The 12,299-nt window shown below is 39.9% G+C and overlaps 1 pseudogene; it reads right to left on the bottom strand.

Annotated features, from left to right (window-relative positions):
• Positions 1-6,174: 6,174 nt before the first annotated feature.
• LOC131522480 (uncharacterized) lies at positions 6,175-7,392 on the bottom strand (annotated as a pseudogene).
• Between the last annotated feature and the right edge of the window lie 4,907 nt (positions 7,393-12,299).

Here is a 12,299-nt window from a genome sequence, read left to right as displayed (position 1 = left end):
AAGCCTTTAACACTTACCTCATGTAGCGTGACAACATGCCCCACTATTTAAAGTCTTTATGTAACGACAAAATTGAAGTACTTCAACCTGTAATTTGATTCTATTACATTTTAAAATGTTCATAATCAGATTACAGTTACTTAGAGGATTACAAATTATTCATGCAAAAGTAGTGAATTATTCATAAATTGTTTCATTTCCACAATTGTTTTTTTCCTTCATGAACCCCTTTGGGAAATTGTGATGTAATGTTTAATGCTGTTCATGAACAAAAAGAATGACATTTATTGTCTTTCTCTTTGTTTTTATTATAATTATGGTGCAAGACCTTTGATTACCTCTTTATTAAGTCATTTGAATACGTTTTCTAGTTTATTTTGCTTCTGATGACATAATGACATATTCCCAGTTATAAACAACCATCAACCCTGCATCAACTCCAGACCGATGCACTGAACTTGTCTAATTAAAACTGAAGGGTTTGTGAGCACATAGGTGGAGTTGCTGCAGTTGTGTGTTGAAGCCCAGTTGTTTTATATGGCAGCAGGGCACCATCTGCATCAATTACAGAGAGTGTTGTCAGTGTCAGCCACCGGATTCTTGTTTGTTTGGTTGTAGCCAATGTTGTTTTTTCCCCCAGAATATTCCTCTGTGTTCCTGTGATTGCAGCCCTTGTCAAAGGACGGACAGCGGAAGAGCATTGAGAGCGAAGCGCGCCTGCTGCATGCCAGCCTGAGCCATGTTAAGCTCTCTTTAGTGGCTTGGAGACATCAGCAGTGGCCCAAAACAGCAGCTCCTCAAAAGCATTCACATGCATTTCATGCCCGACTGCCTCAAAAGTGCTGCTCTGAAATCGACACCTTATTTGATGTCCTCCTGCCCGCTGTTAATTGAGAAGAGCATCTCTGACCCTTTTGATCGCCCGCACAATCCCCAAAATGCTCAAGTCTGCTAAATCGCTCTGTGGCCGATGCTAAGCAGTCATATGAAGTGTCTCACTCATTTTTTTTTTTTCTCCCCCGCTCTCCTCCCCAACTCTCTTTTTCTGCTTTCTTGCTGTTGGTTTACGTCCAGGCTCCACAGAAATAAGAGATGACAGTTGTTACAGATATGCTGGTTTAATTACTTGTCAGCTTATAGCCGATATCTTGGCTGGCCAACGTGGAAGCTTAACTTTTTTTTTTCCCTTCTAGTAGCTTAAAGCATGACCAGCCTCCAGTGCTTTAGTATTTAGCAATAAAACCCAGGAAATCTGAAAGATAAAAACATGAACAGCTTTTCTAATTTTATGGGGACGAGTGGGCAGTTTTCTGTCACCGCTGGAATTGGCTTTCTCTCCCTCTGTTCCTTCGGCGTGATAGCGAAAGAAAGAGGGGGAGAGCGGCTGAAAGCGAGCTCACGGTGCGAATGAAATTACATCATAAGTGGGGTGCATCGCTGGAGTACAGAGAGGCTGACTATTTCTTTTGGTTGGTGCTGAAGGAGGCTCGCTGCTGCAGCCGTGCTAAGTGTGTTTGCAAATTGATAGATTTTCTAAAGCCTGCTTTTGGACGCACGCCACATTCCTCTCTCAAATCCCTTCAGAAGTATTCAGCAAAACACTACTGCTTCTATCGCTTGCTCAAAAGGCTTTGTGTGAACCGGTGAAAATGCTAGATGTGGCCCATACTCGTACAGTTTGTGTGAGCAAATTCATTTTAAAGGTGCAAGTGTGCGATTTCTTTGGCTCTAGTGGCACTTAAAGGAACTGCAGTCCCTTTGTTTGGGTGGCCCTTGAGTCATACTATCGGTTTGACCGAACAACATCTGGTTGTTTGGTGCAGAATTTACTTATGTACTTGATCCTACTGATATTCAGTGACATTTATAGCACATATACCTCAGCCTCCTCACCTCAGCAGGTGCTCTTTGGTTTAGTAAGTCTTTGCATTGGATGTACATAATACATAAATGTATTACAATCTAGTTCATTTGTTTTCTGTCGATTATTAAAGCTGGTTTTAACAGCACACTCTCGGAACGTTCTCTTAAAGTTATGAACAGACTTATTCAGTAACATTAATAGAGCATTCATTCAAAGTTATCTGGTCTTTAATAACATTCTCAAAAATGTTATTTATACACTGTTCATGGAACATTTTATTTATGAAATGTTTTAGTTGGATGCTCATCTGACATTTTAAATCTTACTACTCATTTCAAAACAAGTAGTTCCAGAGAACATTCAAAAGTAACATTGCCATAATGTTTGCATGTTCCCTTAGAGAATGTTAAGAAATGACGTTTTCATAACTTCTTAGAACATATTTTTGTTAGCTGGGAAGTCATCTAGTCTCGTAATCTTCTCAAAATATTAGCACAAGAATGTTATTTATACGCCATTCGCAAAATGTTTTATTTATTTTAACATTTTAGTTGGATGTTCATCTAAGGTTTTTTTTTTTTTTTATTAATGTTACTAGTTTCAGAACGTTCAGAAAACATTCAGAAGTAGCATTCCCATAATTTTTGTAAAACTATAAATATCTACACCAATTTTATACATATCACACATCAGTGTGATTTCAAAATGTGAAATATTCTTGAGAGGAACTGCATTACCCAACATCCTGAAGTGACTATGCAGTTACCATGGAAATAGACATTGCAGCAACCACCCGCTCCAGCACAGTCATTGAGTTAATTGAGTTGGTCTGAGCACACTGGTAAACTATGGAATATATTTGTAAATATCTGAATATTTGAATCTCTTTATGGCAATGAAGAGGGGATAACTGTTTCTGGAAGTAAGGCCACTGTAGAAGCAAACCTTCAGCGTTCCTCTCTGTACCGTTCATGTTTCAGTATTCTTTGCTTCAGTATTGCTTCAGTATTCAGTTTGGTTTGAGGGAATTTTCTCTCGGTTTTCCCACCTTCAGGAGGCAGAGAAACGCTCCATGTGCTAAGCTAGTGTGGCAGCGCTGGCTGCTTTAGCAATTAGCTCTGCAAATGTAAGTCCACAAATGTTGTGTCACCAAATGAGATTGTAATACAGCGAACAATGTTGTCCATTTGTTTTGGGTGTTTTCTGCAAGTGGCCAATCGCTTTATTTTGCATTAAGGCAGGCAGCAGGCAGCAGGCAGCAGTTTAGTTAATTTTAGGAACAGCATGTCTGTACAGGCCCACACAACAGAGAGAGGAGGCGGCCAGTCGAGAGAGAGAGAGAGAGAGAGCATTGTTCATATGTCCTTCTCTCTCTCTCTCTCTTTCTCCATTCCACACCATCATACATACTTTCCTTTCAGCGCCAGCAGATTATTGGTTACTATAGTTTCAGAGCTGCTCGATTTCATTTCATGCTGTCAGTGGGTTGTAGAGGTGCACTAAAATTAATTCTGTACTGGGAAACGTCACACTAAATGACTTAGTCTTTCATTATTTAGTCAGCCTCATGTGATCTATTTATCTGTCAAGCCACAAGGAGGACTGAAAAAAAAAACACAAAATCACCACATATTGGGTCTGTACAGTATGTGCTACTGTTTTCTGAAGTCATAATAGCTGTATTTGAAGAACAGACCAACATGTAGATAATAATTCAATTATAATCTTCTGTGTGATATATTTAATTTAAGAGCTGCAGCAGAAGGGAAGATTGCGTTTGAATAATGGCTTAAATGTGCTTCTGTTCTTTACACCGATATTAAGAATACTTGCATTTGTGTCCTAAATTAGTTTCAATAAATAAATAAACTTCAACTAACAAAAAAATAATACAATTAAACCATATTGAATTCTTAGCTTACCAAAGGTTGCTTAATCAATGCCTAACCTACAAATTTGAGATAAGTAGTTGTTTATTTGTTTTTATTAAAAATAAATAAGTAACTAAATTATTATTATTATTATTATTATTATTATCAATGTGATATAAATGTGTGTGTGCTTTTTATTTATTTTTTAACATTTTGAAGGTTTTCCAAAACACAATTTTCAGTTCTTGTAGTGAATACATCAGCACCATTTCTGATGTTTGTGTTCACCGTGGAGTACTGAGACGATTCCAGATGTGGAGATGTGAGTGACATCTGATAGACAACTAATATTTCATCAGACTTCTTTTGATAGGAAGTCCAGAGGAACGGTTTGGGAAAGCAATCCTCCTGGACTTGGGAAAATCATGCTCCAGTGAGCAGACGATCATTGTCCGATTCTTTATGGAAGATGAGACAGATTTCAAACCCCATCATGAGATCCCAGCAGCTTCAGCACGAGTGTGATCGCTGAGCCGAGCCACTCGTGACATGTTGTTTCACATCTTTTGTGTGATATTATAGTACTGAGGCCATAATTTGCCCACGTATGTCACACACACACACCAACACTGGAGTGGATTATGAACATAATGGAGCTGCTTCACTGAACAGTAAAGGGTTTTTCTAGTAATAATTGCTTTTCTTTACTGCTGTCATTTAAATGGGCTTAATATGGCCCATAAAGCAGGACAGTGTGTGTGTGTGTGTGTTTGCCCTCTAGTCCTCATAAAAAAAACCCCGCTCTGTGATCTTTCTATTTACATGAGCTCATATATTAACACGGGAGCTGTTGTCAGAGTCGGTCATTCTGAAGAATTTTATCCGAATAGGAGTGCACAAAAAGACAGGTATATACAGATGTCACTTTTAAAATATTGAACGCCCTGTTGACATACAGTAGCTGGATCTTACTGTAATTGAATGATTGTGGTACATTCAGAACAGAGGAACACTAGCATTCTGTGTTGACTATATTAGACCATACCTAGACCTTTTCAAAAGTTACAAATATGTACCATTTAGGTATTAATATAGACACTTTAAAGAGACAGTTCACCAAAAAAAAAAATTTGCTGTTAATTTACTCATGCGCAAGACATCCAATATGTAGGCAACTTTTTTCTTCAGTAAAGAAGATTTTTATCTGAAACCATCATCCTTGGTGATTCATAAAATGCAAGCCAATGGCTACCGTCACTTTGAAAGTCAAAAAAAGCATATCAGGCAAGACAAAATTAATACCTGTGGCTCCTGATGATATATTGAGGTCTTATGAAGCAAAATGATCGGTTTGTGCAATAAGCTGAACATTATTTACAGCATTATTACCTGTAATGCAGAGCCAAAATTGATTCATTTGTGAACCGGACATCACTCTGGACCGTTTGCCTGAGGCTCTGGATTACAGGTAATAATGCTGTAAATAATGTTCAGTTTCTCACACAGACCGATCATTTTGCTTCATATGGCATCAATATATATCGCCAGGAGCCATGGGTATTAATTTTGTCCAGTATATCATTTTATTAAATGTTGCTGTCTTATGTTTTCTTAGGAAATTATGTTACTCTACAAATACTCTTCAAGAAATTTTTAACAGCCAACCCTTAATCCATTTTAAAGTTTTTATCTTAAACAGACTTTAAAACCTTTCTAAATTGGACTTGTATACTATTTCAACTTGTTACTTGCACTGAAAATTGTCAAAGAGGCTGGAATGGTGTTTAAACACCAACTTTATTAAATATATTAAATTTGCACTTTAAATGTGTACATGGATGAATATGAAGCACAAATATTAAGTGACAAACTGCCCACATTACTTTAGCACCTGGTTGATTAGAAAAGCTCAGAAAATCAGGTAATAGCACAAAAATGCACAGACTCTAACAGAATGTGCATATTGTAGTTCCGGGTTCCGAATCACATACTGTATACTGTTTGATCATCATTTGCTTAATTACGTCTGCTCTTCTTCTTTCCTGAAGGATGCCCTGTGTTTCACACAGGGCCCGCTGCTTGGCTTCATCTTTTCCACTTGGCTCGGTCTGTGATGTCCTCCGGGGTTAGGTTCACTGCCCGCATGTCCTCCGTGATGCTGTTCATCCATCATTTCTTAGGTCCTCCTCCTCCTTAGGTCCACCTAAGACGGGCTTCTCTCAACTTTGCTGTGATTGTGGCAAGTCTTCGCCTGATATCCTTGTTCTTTACGTGATCGTGTGGAGATTTAGCACAAGCATCCATCGGAGCATCCTCATTTCCATCGCAAGAAGGGCTAGCTCGTGTTACTTGGTCATGGGCCAACATCCAGCTCCATAGAGAGCAACTGGGCGCACAACGGTCTTATAGACCTTTGCCTTGAGGTGATCTGGGATTTTCTTATCGCAGAGGATCCCAGTGACCTGTCTCCACTTCATCCACGTTAATTATTGCTCGGGCATTGGGAATGGTGTCACCGTCTGAGGCAACCAGGGACCCGAGGTATTTGAAACAGGCAGTTTTCTTCAATTCCTTGGCATTGATGCGTATAGTGCTGTTGATTTGGAGGCCACATTCAAGGTACTCCGTCTTTGCATTATTTACTTTGAGCCTGTTTTCACTTATCCAGTCGTACCATTGCTGTGCTTGATCCTCAAGGGCCTCGTGCTTTGAATCCACTAGAGTGACATCATCAGTATTGAAGAGTGTCCAGGGATGTGGTCTTTGGTCCGTCATGTATCCATGCAGAGGATGAACAGCAGGGGTGAAAGAGCTGACCTTTGATGGATGCCGACAGTGATGTCAAAGGGTGGTGATAATCTGGCTGGGCATCGGACCACCCTTGTGGTTTTACAATGTAATAATTGAACCCAATTTACTTTCTCTTCTGAGGCGCCATGGAATCTTAGCTGTTGTCAGATAAGATCATGAGGAACGCTTTCTCCAGGTCCAAGAAGGCCATATGCACCGTGTTGTTTTTCTCCCGGTGTTCCTCCATCAGCAGCCAGACAGCATGGATGGTATCAGTGGTGCCGCATCCCTTAACAAAACCTCACTGATTGGATGTGATGGTGACAATGCTTCAGAGGTGTCGGTCTAACACTTGCTCAAAGGTCTTCATTGTGTGGCGCAGTAATTACATTGGCCGGTAGTTTGCACACTCGCTGACATCCCGCTTGCCTTTCCAGATAGGTACAGTTATACCAGACGCGGGAAGGCATATTCTCAGCCACGGTCACCAAGGATCTTCCAGACCTCGGCCGGTATGTCATCAGGTCCAGTCCCCTTACCGCTTTTCGTCTTCTCTACGGCTAGTTTCACCTCTGCGGTTGTAATTTGGGGTATAGGGCGATGTCTTGGGTGGAGCGGTGGCGGGACTTGGCAAGGCAGTAAATGTTGTTTGCCCCCTCCAGTGTATCCAGCTCGTCATACAATTCCTGGTAATAATGGCTCTTTGCAGTGGCCACTGCCCGCTTCGCTTCAAGTCAGCTCTAAGCTGAGTGTTCCTCCACGTCTTGAAAGCCTTTTTTTTTTCTCTCGAATCACCCGTTGCACTTCTTCATTCCACCACCATGTTTGCTTGTCAATGAATTTCTGGCCTAGTTTGGTCTTTCCCATGATCAATTCTGCCGCATGGTGAATATTGTCCACTGCCCGTTTCCACATAGCTGCCACTGCTTGACCAGGGTCCACTGCGAAGTCGGCCACTTAATTTTCCACCACTTAATTTGCTCAGAGCCTGTTGTTGATTTCCTTATCTGACGTAGTTGGTCCATTTGTATGTCCAGCACCAGGAGACGGTGTTAGGGTGCAACGCTGTCATACGGAATCACTTTAGTGTTGGTCACTAGCTTCAGGTCTCGCCGCTGAACCATCCAGTATTCGATCTGAGTCACATGGCCACCGCTTGTGTAGGTGGCCATGTGGGTAGATCTTTTCTTGAAGTCCATGTTGGTCACAGCCGGGTCATGGGTTTCCACGCAGTCTAGTATACAACATCCATTGTCGTTCCATACACTGAGTCCATGTCTTCTGTGGCAGCTTGTGTACCCAACGCTATCTGCTCCCATGTGCCCATTCAAATTGCCTCCGAGGATGATGTGGTCTTCTGGGGTGATTGTCCGTAGGTGTGTCGAGGCTGTCCCAGAAATTGTCCTTCTCATCGTCAGGGCACCCGGTCTGTGGTGCATAGCAGGAAATTATATGGGTTATGGTTGATTCTGATTAAGTTTTGACAGAGATTAGACAATCCAATAGACGATCTTTGACAGAGATTAGATGATCTGATTATTTTGTTGTGGAAGTGTTGACTGATCACATTTGCCACCCCATTTCTAACCGAGCTAGTGCTATTGTAGATTATCTTATACCCTTCTCCGATTTCTTTTGCCTTTGATCCTTTCCACTTTGTTTTATGTATGCATGCGATGTCGACTCGTCTGATCTTGAGAAAGTCAACTAACACACGGTGGTGGCTGGTGAGCGTTCCAATATTGATCGTGGCAAATCGTAGTGGAACTGGCTTCTTCATCCTAGTCCGTCCTTGAGTAGGTAGGCATGGCATATTTCTCACGCCGCTCGGGCGAGGGTGGTGTTCGTCGCCTCTGGGGGACACCCTAGGTTGGTGAGCCAAATTTTGAGACCGTTCCATAACTACAGTGGTGGCCAAAATGAATAGAACACTAGTATTTTCACCAGCTAAAAAATGTTTTTAAGTCAGTTATTTCTATCATTTGATGTAGTGTGTCAGTAGGAAATATCAGTTTACATTTCCAAACATTCATTTTGCTATTAATTGTAATAATCCAGTGAATTTTTTGTCTGACGACAGCCAGTGCTCCACACAGAGATGTGATCTGATCATCATCCAGTCTGTCTGGAATGACATGAAGAAACAGAACAAACAAACTGACAGACTAAATCCAGAAGAACTGTGTCTCCAAGACACTTCAAGGAAGCTACCTGCAAAGCTCCTGAGAAACTCTGCTCAAGTGCACCGAGGGCAAAAGCTGCTTTAAACACAAAGGGTGCTCACACCAAATGTTGATTTAATTTAGTTAATAGAAGTTAATTGATAAAGAAAAATATATTCATGACATTATTTTTGACAGCATCCTCATTTTACAGCATTTTTACACAAGTGCCTAAAACTTTTAACAGTACTGTAGCTTTGCAGGTAGCTTTCTTGAAGCATCTTGGAGACACAGTTCTTCTGGATTTAGTGTGTCTCAGTTTGCTCTGTTTCTTCATGTCATTCCAGACAGACTGGATGATGATCAGATCACATCTCTGTGTGGAGAATGAAAATCTCACTGGATTATTACAATTAATGGCAAAATGAATGTTTGGAAATGTAAACTGATGTTTCCTACTGACACACTACAGCAAAATATAGAAATAACTGACTTAAAACCATTGTTTAGCTGCTGATAATACTATTGTTCTAATAATTTTGGCCGGTATATCCCAACCGGCGTGTCGCACCACCTGTCGTTGGGGACCCCCACTGTTGGCCAATGACCATTAAAGTCCTTGTTACCAGTCGATACCACGAGGAGGTGGTGGAAGGGTTTCATAAGCCAATTGCTGCTCTGATCAATAGAAAAAAGTATGCAAACATCTATTTAAAGAAAATGCTGTTTGCTTTGCATAAGATTAATTGCACAAGGCAAACAATGAGAATAAGTTTTCATGTAATAATAAGACTAGTTTATATCGAATGACAATGACCTATACTTAAAATCACTTACTTAATTTAAATGCACACAGTGCAGCACTAAACTAGCGCTGATTAGGGCCTGGTTACACTGAATAATGTGTGGTTAGTGAGTAAGATGCAGGTTTTGTTTTTTTTTTTTTTTTTTTTTTTTTTCTGTGATATATACTGTGCACAAACTGTTTAATGAAAATCAAATGTCAGATGTAATGAAATTATAAACACTGTTATCAGGAACTGGAGAACATGTTCTGTAGATTTTAATTTCACCAAATGTTTTCTCCAAGTATTGTATTGGATAATTTAAGCATGCACATTAGTTCAGCAAGAAATGCAGTAAAGCAGTGGTCTATCCAGGTTAGACCCCATATTTCTTTTCTGTCTCTTTCTCTCTCAGATTAGCTTTCCCTTCCGGCCACGATTGCTATTTAGACACCCATCTCGCAATTGTTTACAGTATTGATTTATTTAGTGAGTGATTGGGGTTGGAGGGGAAATTAAAACGGCCATCATCACAGCTGGCCCGAGGCTGGGAACTCTGTGACCGATCATGTCACAGACAGGCTGAGTGTTTAAACGACACAGCCCTGCTGCTCCTCAGGAGCACACCACAAAAATACTGAGTCTCTAAATTTCATTATTTGTGTGATTCATTTGCCTTACTGGGACATCCTCGTGAAAATTGATCATGCTTTTACATCAGTTATGATTATGGCACTGTTATCAGTTCCTATTGTAAATGTGCTGAGGCCAAATGCAGTAATAATCAGTCCTGTTGCTCTTAGAGGGTAGTCAAACAAGGCAAGCATGACTGTTGTGACAGGTAAATATTTTGAAACATCTTGTTATTTAATATAATTGGGACACTATTATAGCTTTTGTTAATGTTTGAATCAGGTTTTATATTAATATTTTCAAGAAATGCTTTGACTAAATTCATTTTAGTCAAAGTTTTAGTATTTTTTTTGTGTGTGTGTTTTGCAATATGCCTATATAAATGATTAAAAGATGGATTTATTGTTATTCTTAATTGAAAAGCACAACAACAATAAAACAGTAGGCTACAAACTAACTTATATAATGTAATTAACATAAACGAATAAGACGAGGCATGGCATAGGCTACACCAGAACGTTTAGCAAACACAGAGGAATCAAATAAATGAATAACATTTAAAGAAAGCCTCCATAGTGTAGCAAATTAGCTTAAAAGGGAATTGTATATAAATAATTACAATTAATTATAATTAATTACAGTTGTTTATATCGGCTGACAGTTATAACTGTAGCAGAATTAAATTGCCATCAACTGATCTGGTCGTCCAGCGACCATTCAGTGTAAGTTCATATCAACTCTAAGAAAGGATATTTTCGTGGCCACAGAAAATACTTTCTTAAGTATTAATGCATTAGAGCATGTAGCGAGGGTCAAAATCGTAAAGGGACATTAATTTGCAAGGCAGAACCAGAAACTCATGTAATTTGTGCACACAACTTTTATTAACTAAACGCTAACACACACAACTAATCTAAACAAACAAACAAACAAACATACACTCACGCGTATATACAAAAGGGGAGCTAAAGTGGATGAATGAAGCCATTAGAGAAAACAGAATGCAATTATGGAAAGAGTCAGTTAACCACCTGAGTTAAACCATCAATGCCGTTTATAACGGGGTCTATAGCTTATACTAAACCTCTGTTTAGTTTAGTTAGATGTACCATACTTGCACTTCCACGGCTGTTGACGTGTGTCTGGAATGCAGTCTCGGATGAAAAGTCATGATGGTTTCAAGATTTTGGACTCGCAATCACGTTCTTCCGGGTTGAAGAGTGATGAATTCCAAAGAGGTTATTCTGGTTCTGAGGTCCACGGAGCTTTGGTTGAATGGAAAGTCAATGCCGCAAGGCCTGGCGCAAAACTTAGTGTCAGAAGAGTTCTAGCTCACATCCTTCTAGGATCTAACAGAACCGCAAAACTGAGATATGTTGGAGCCCACTCAGGCTCTCCACACGGGCAGCAGTCCGGAGATTTGGCAGTAGAGTTTTTGCAGAAGAGCTGCGGGCGGCACTGTGCGTGAGCCCTTTAAGGTGAGAAAAGTCACGCCTCTCAGGATGGGCTTGACCAATGAGAAAGGCTGAATTTCCAAGCGGGAGTTTGGAAATACTGGGGGGGGTTTATCACTCTTTGTCTGAGAGCATGTTAATTTGCAAAGGGGTTGGATTAATAGTTGTTATACAAACCATTAAAGATTCTTAGGACATTAATATGTTGCATAGGTATCAACATGTAATATTCACTCTCACTTAGATCATCCGAAGACGAATTGATAGAGACCAAACATGTTACAGTTAGAGTGATATTAACTAGTGATCTATCATAAGCATGCATAAAACGGTATACAATACACAAAAAACATATACAAAAACAGTAATAATATACACAATGACCTAATGATATGTGTGCTCATTCAAAGAAAGGTTTTTCTATGAATTAATTAGAGAAGAGTCCATTTTATGGCATAATGTCTTTTTCCTAAAGGGGATATGAAGTGAGTGTTGCTCGGCCATTTGCATTCCTTTGAGCAATAAAACTAGTGTTATTTGATGGGTTGCCATGGGACCAGGGGGGGCCTGAAGTCCTTGACAGTCCTACTGGCTCCGGGTATGTGTATTGGGTGAGGGGTCTGTGACCATTTGTTAATCTAATAACTAATTGATTTGTTAAATCAAATGCAAAATTGTGTGTCTGATTGGTCCAAATGCTACAATAGCATAACGTGAGATAAACAGCAAAGACAAAACCA

The sequence above is a fragment of the Onychostoma macrolepis genome, chromosome 16 (genome assembly GCF_012432095.1).
Source record: "Onychostoma macrolepis isolate SWU-2019 chromosome 16, ASM1243209v1, whole genome shotgun sequence".
Taxonomy (NCBI): domain Eukaryota; kingdom Metazoa; phylum Chordata; class Actinopteri; order Cypriniformes; family Cyprinidae; genus Onychostoma; species Onychostoma macrolepis.
This window is presented reverse-complemented; position numbering and strand designations above follow the sequence as displayed.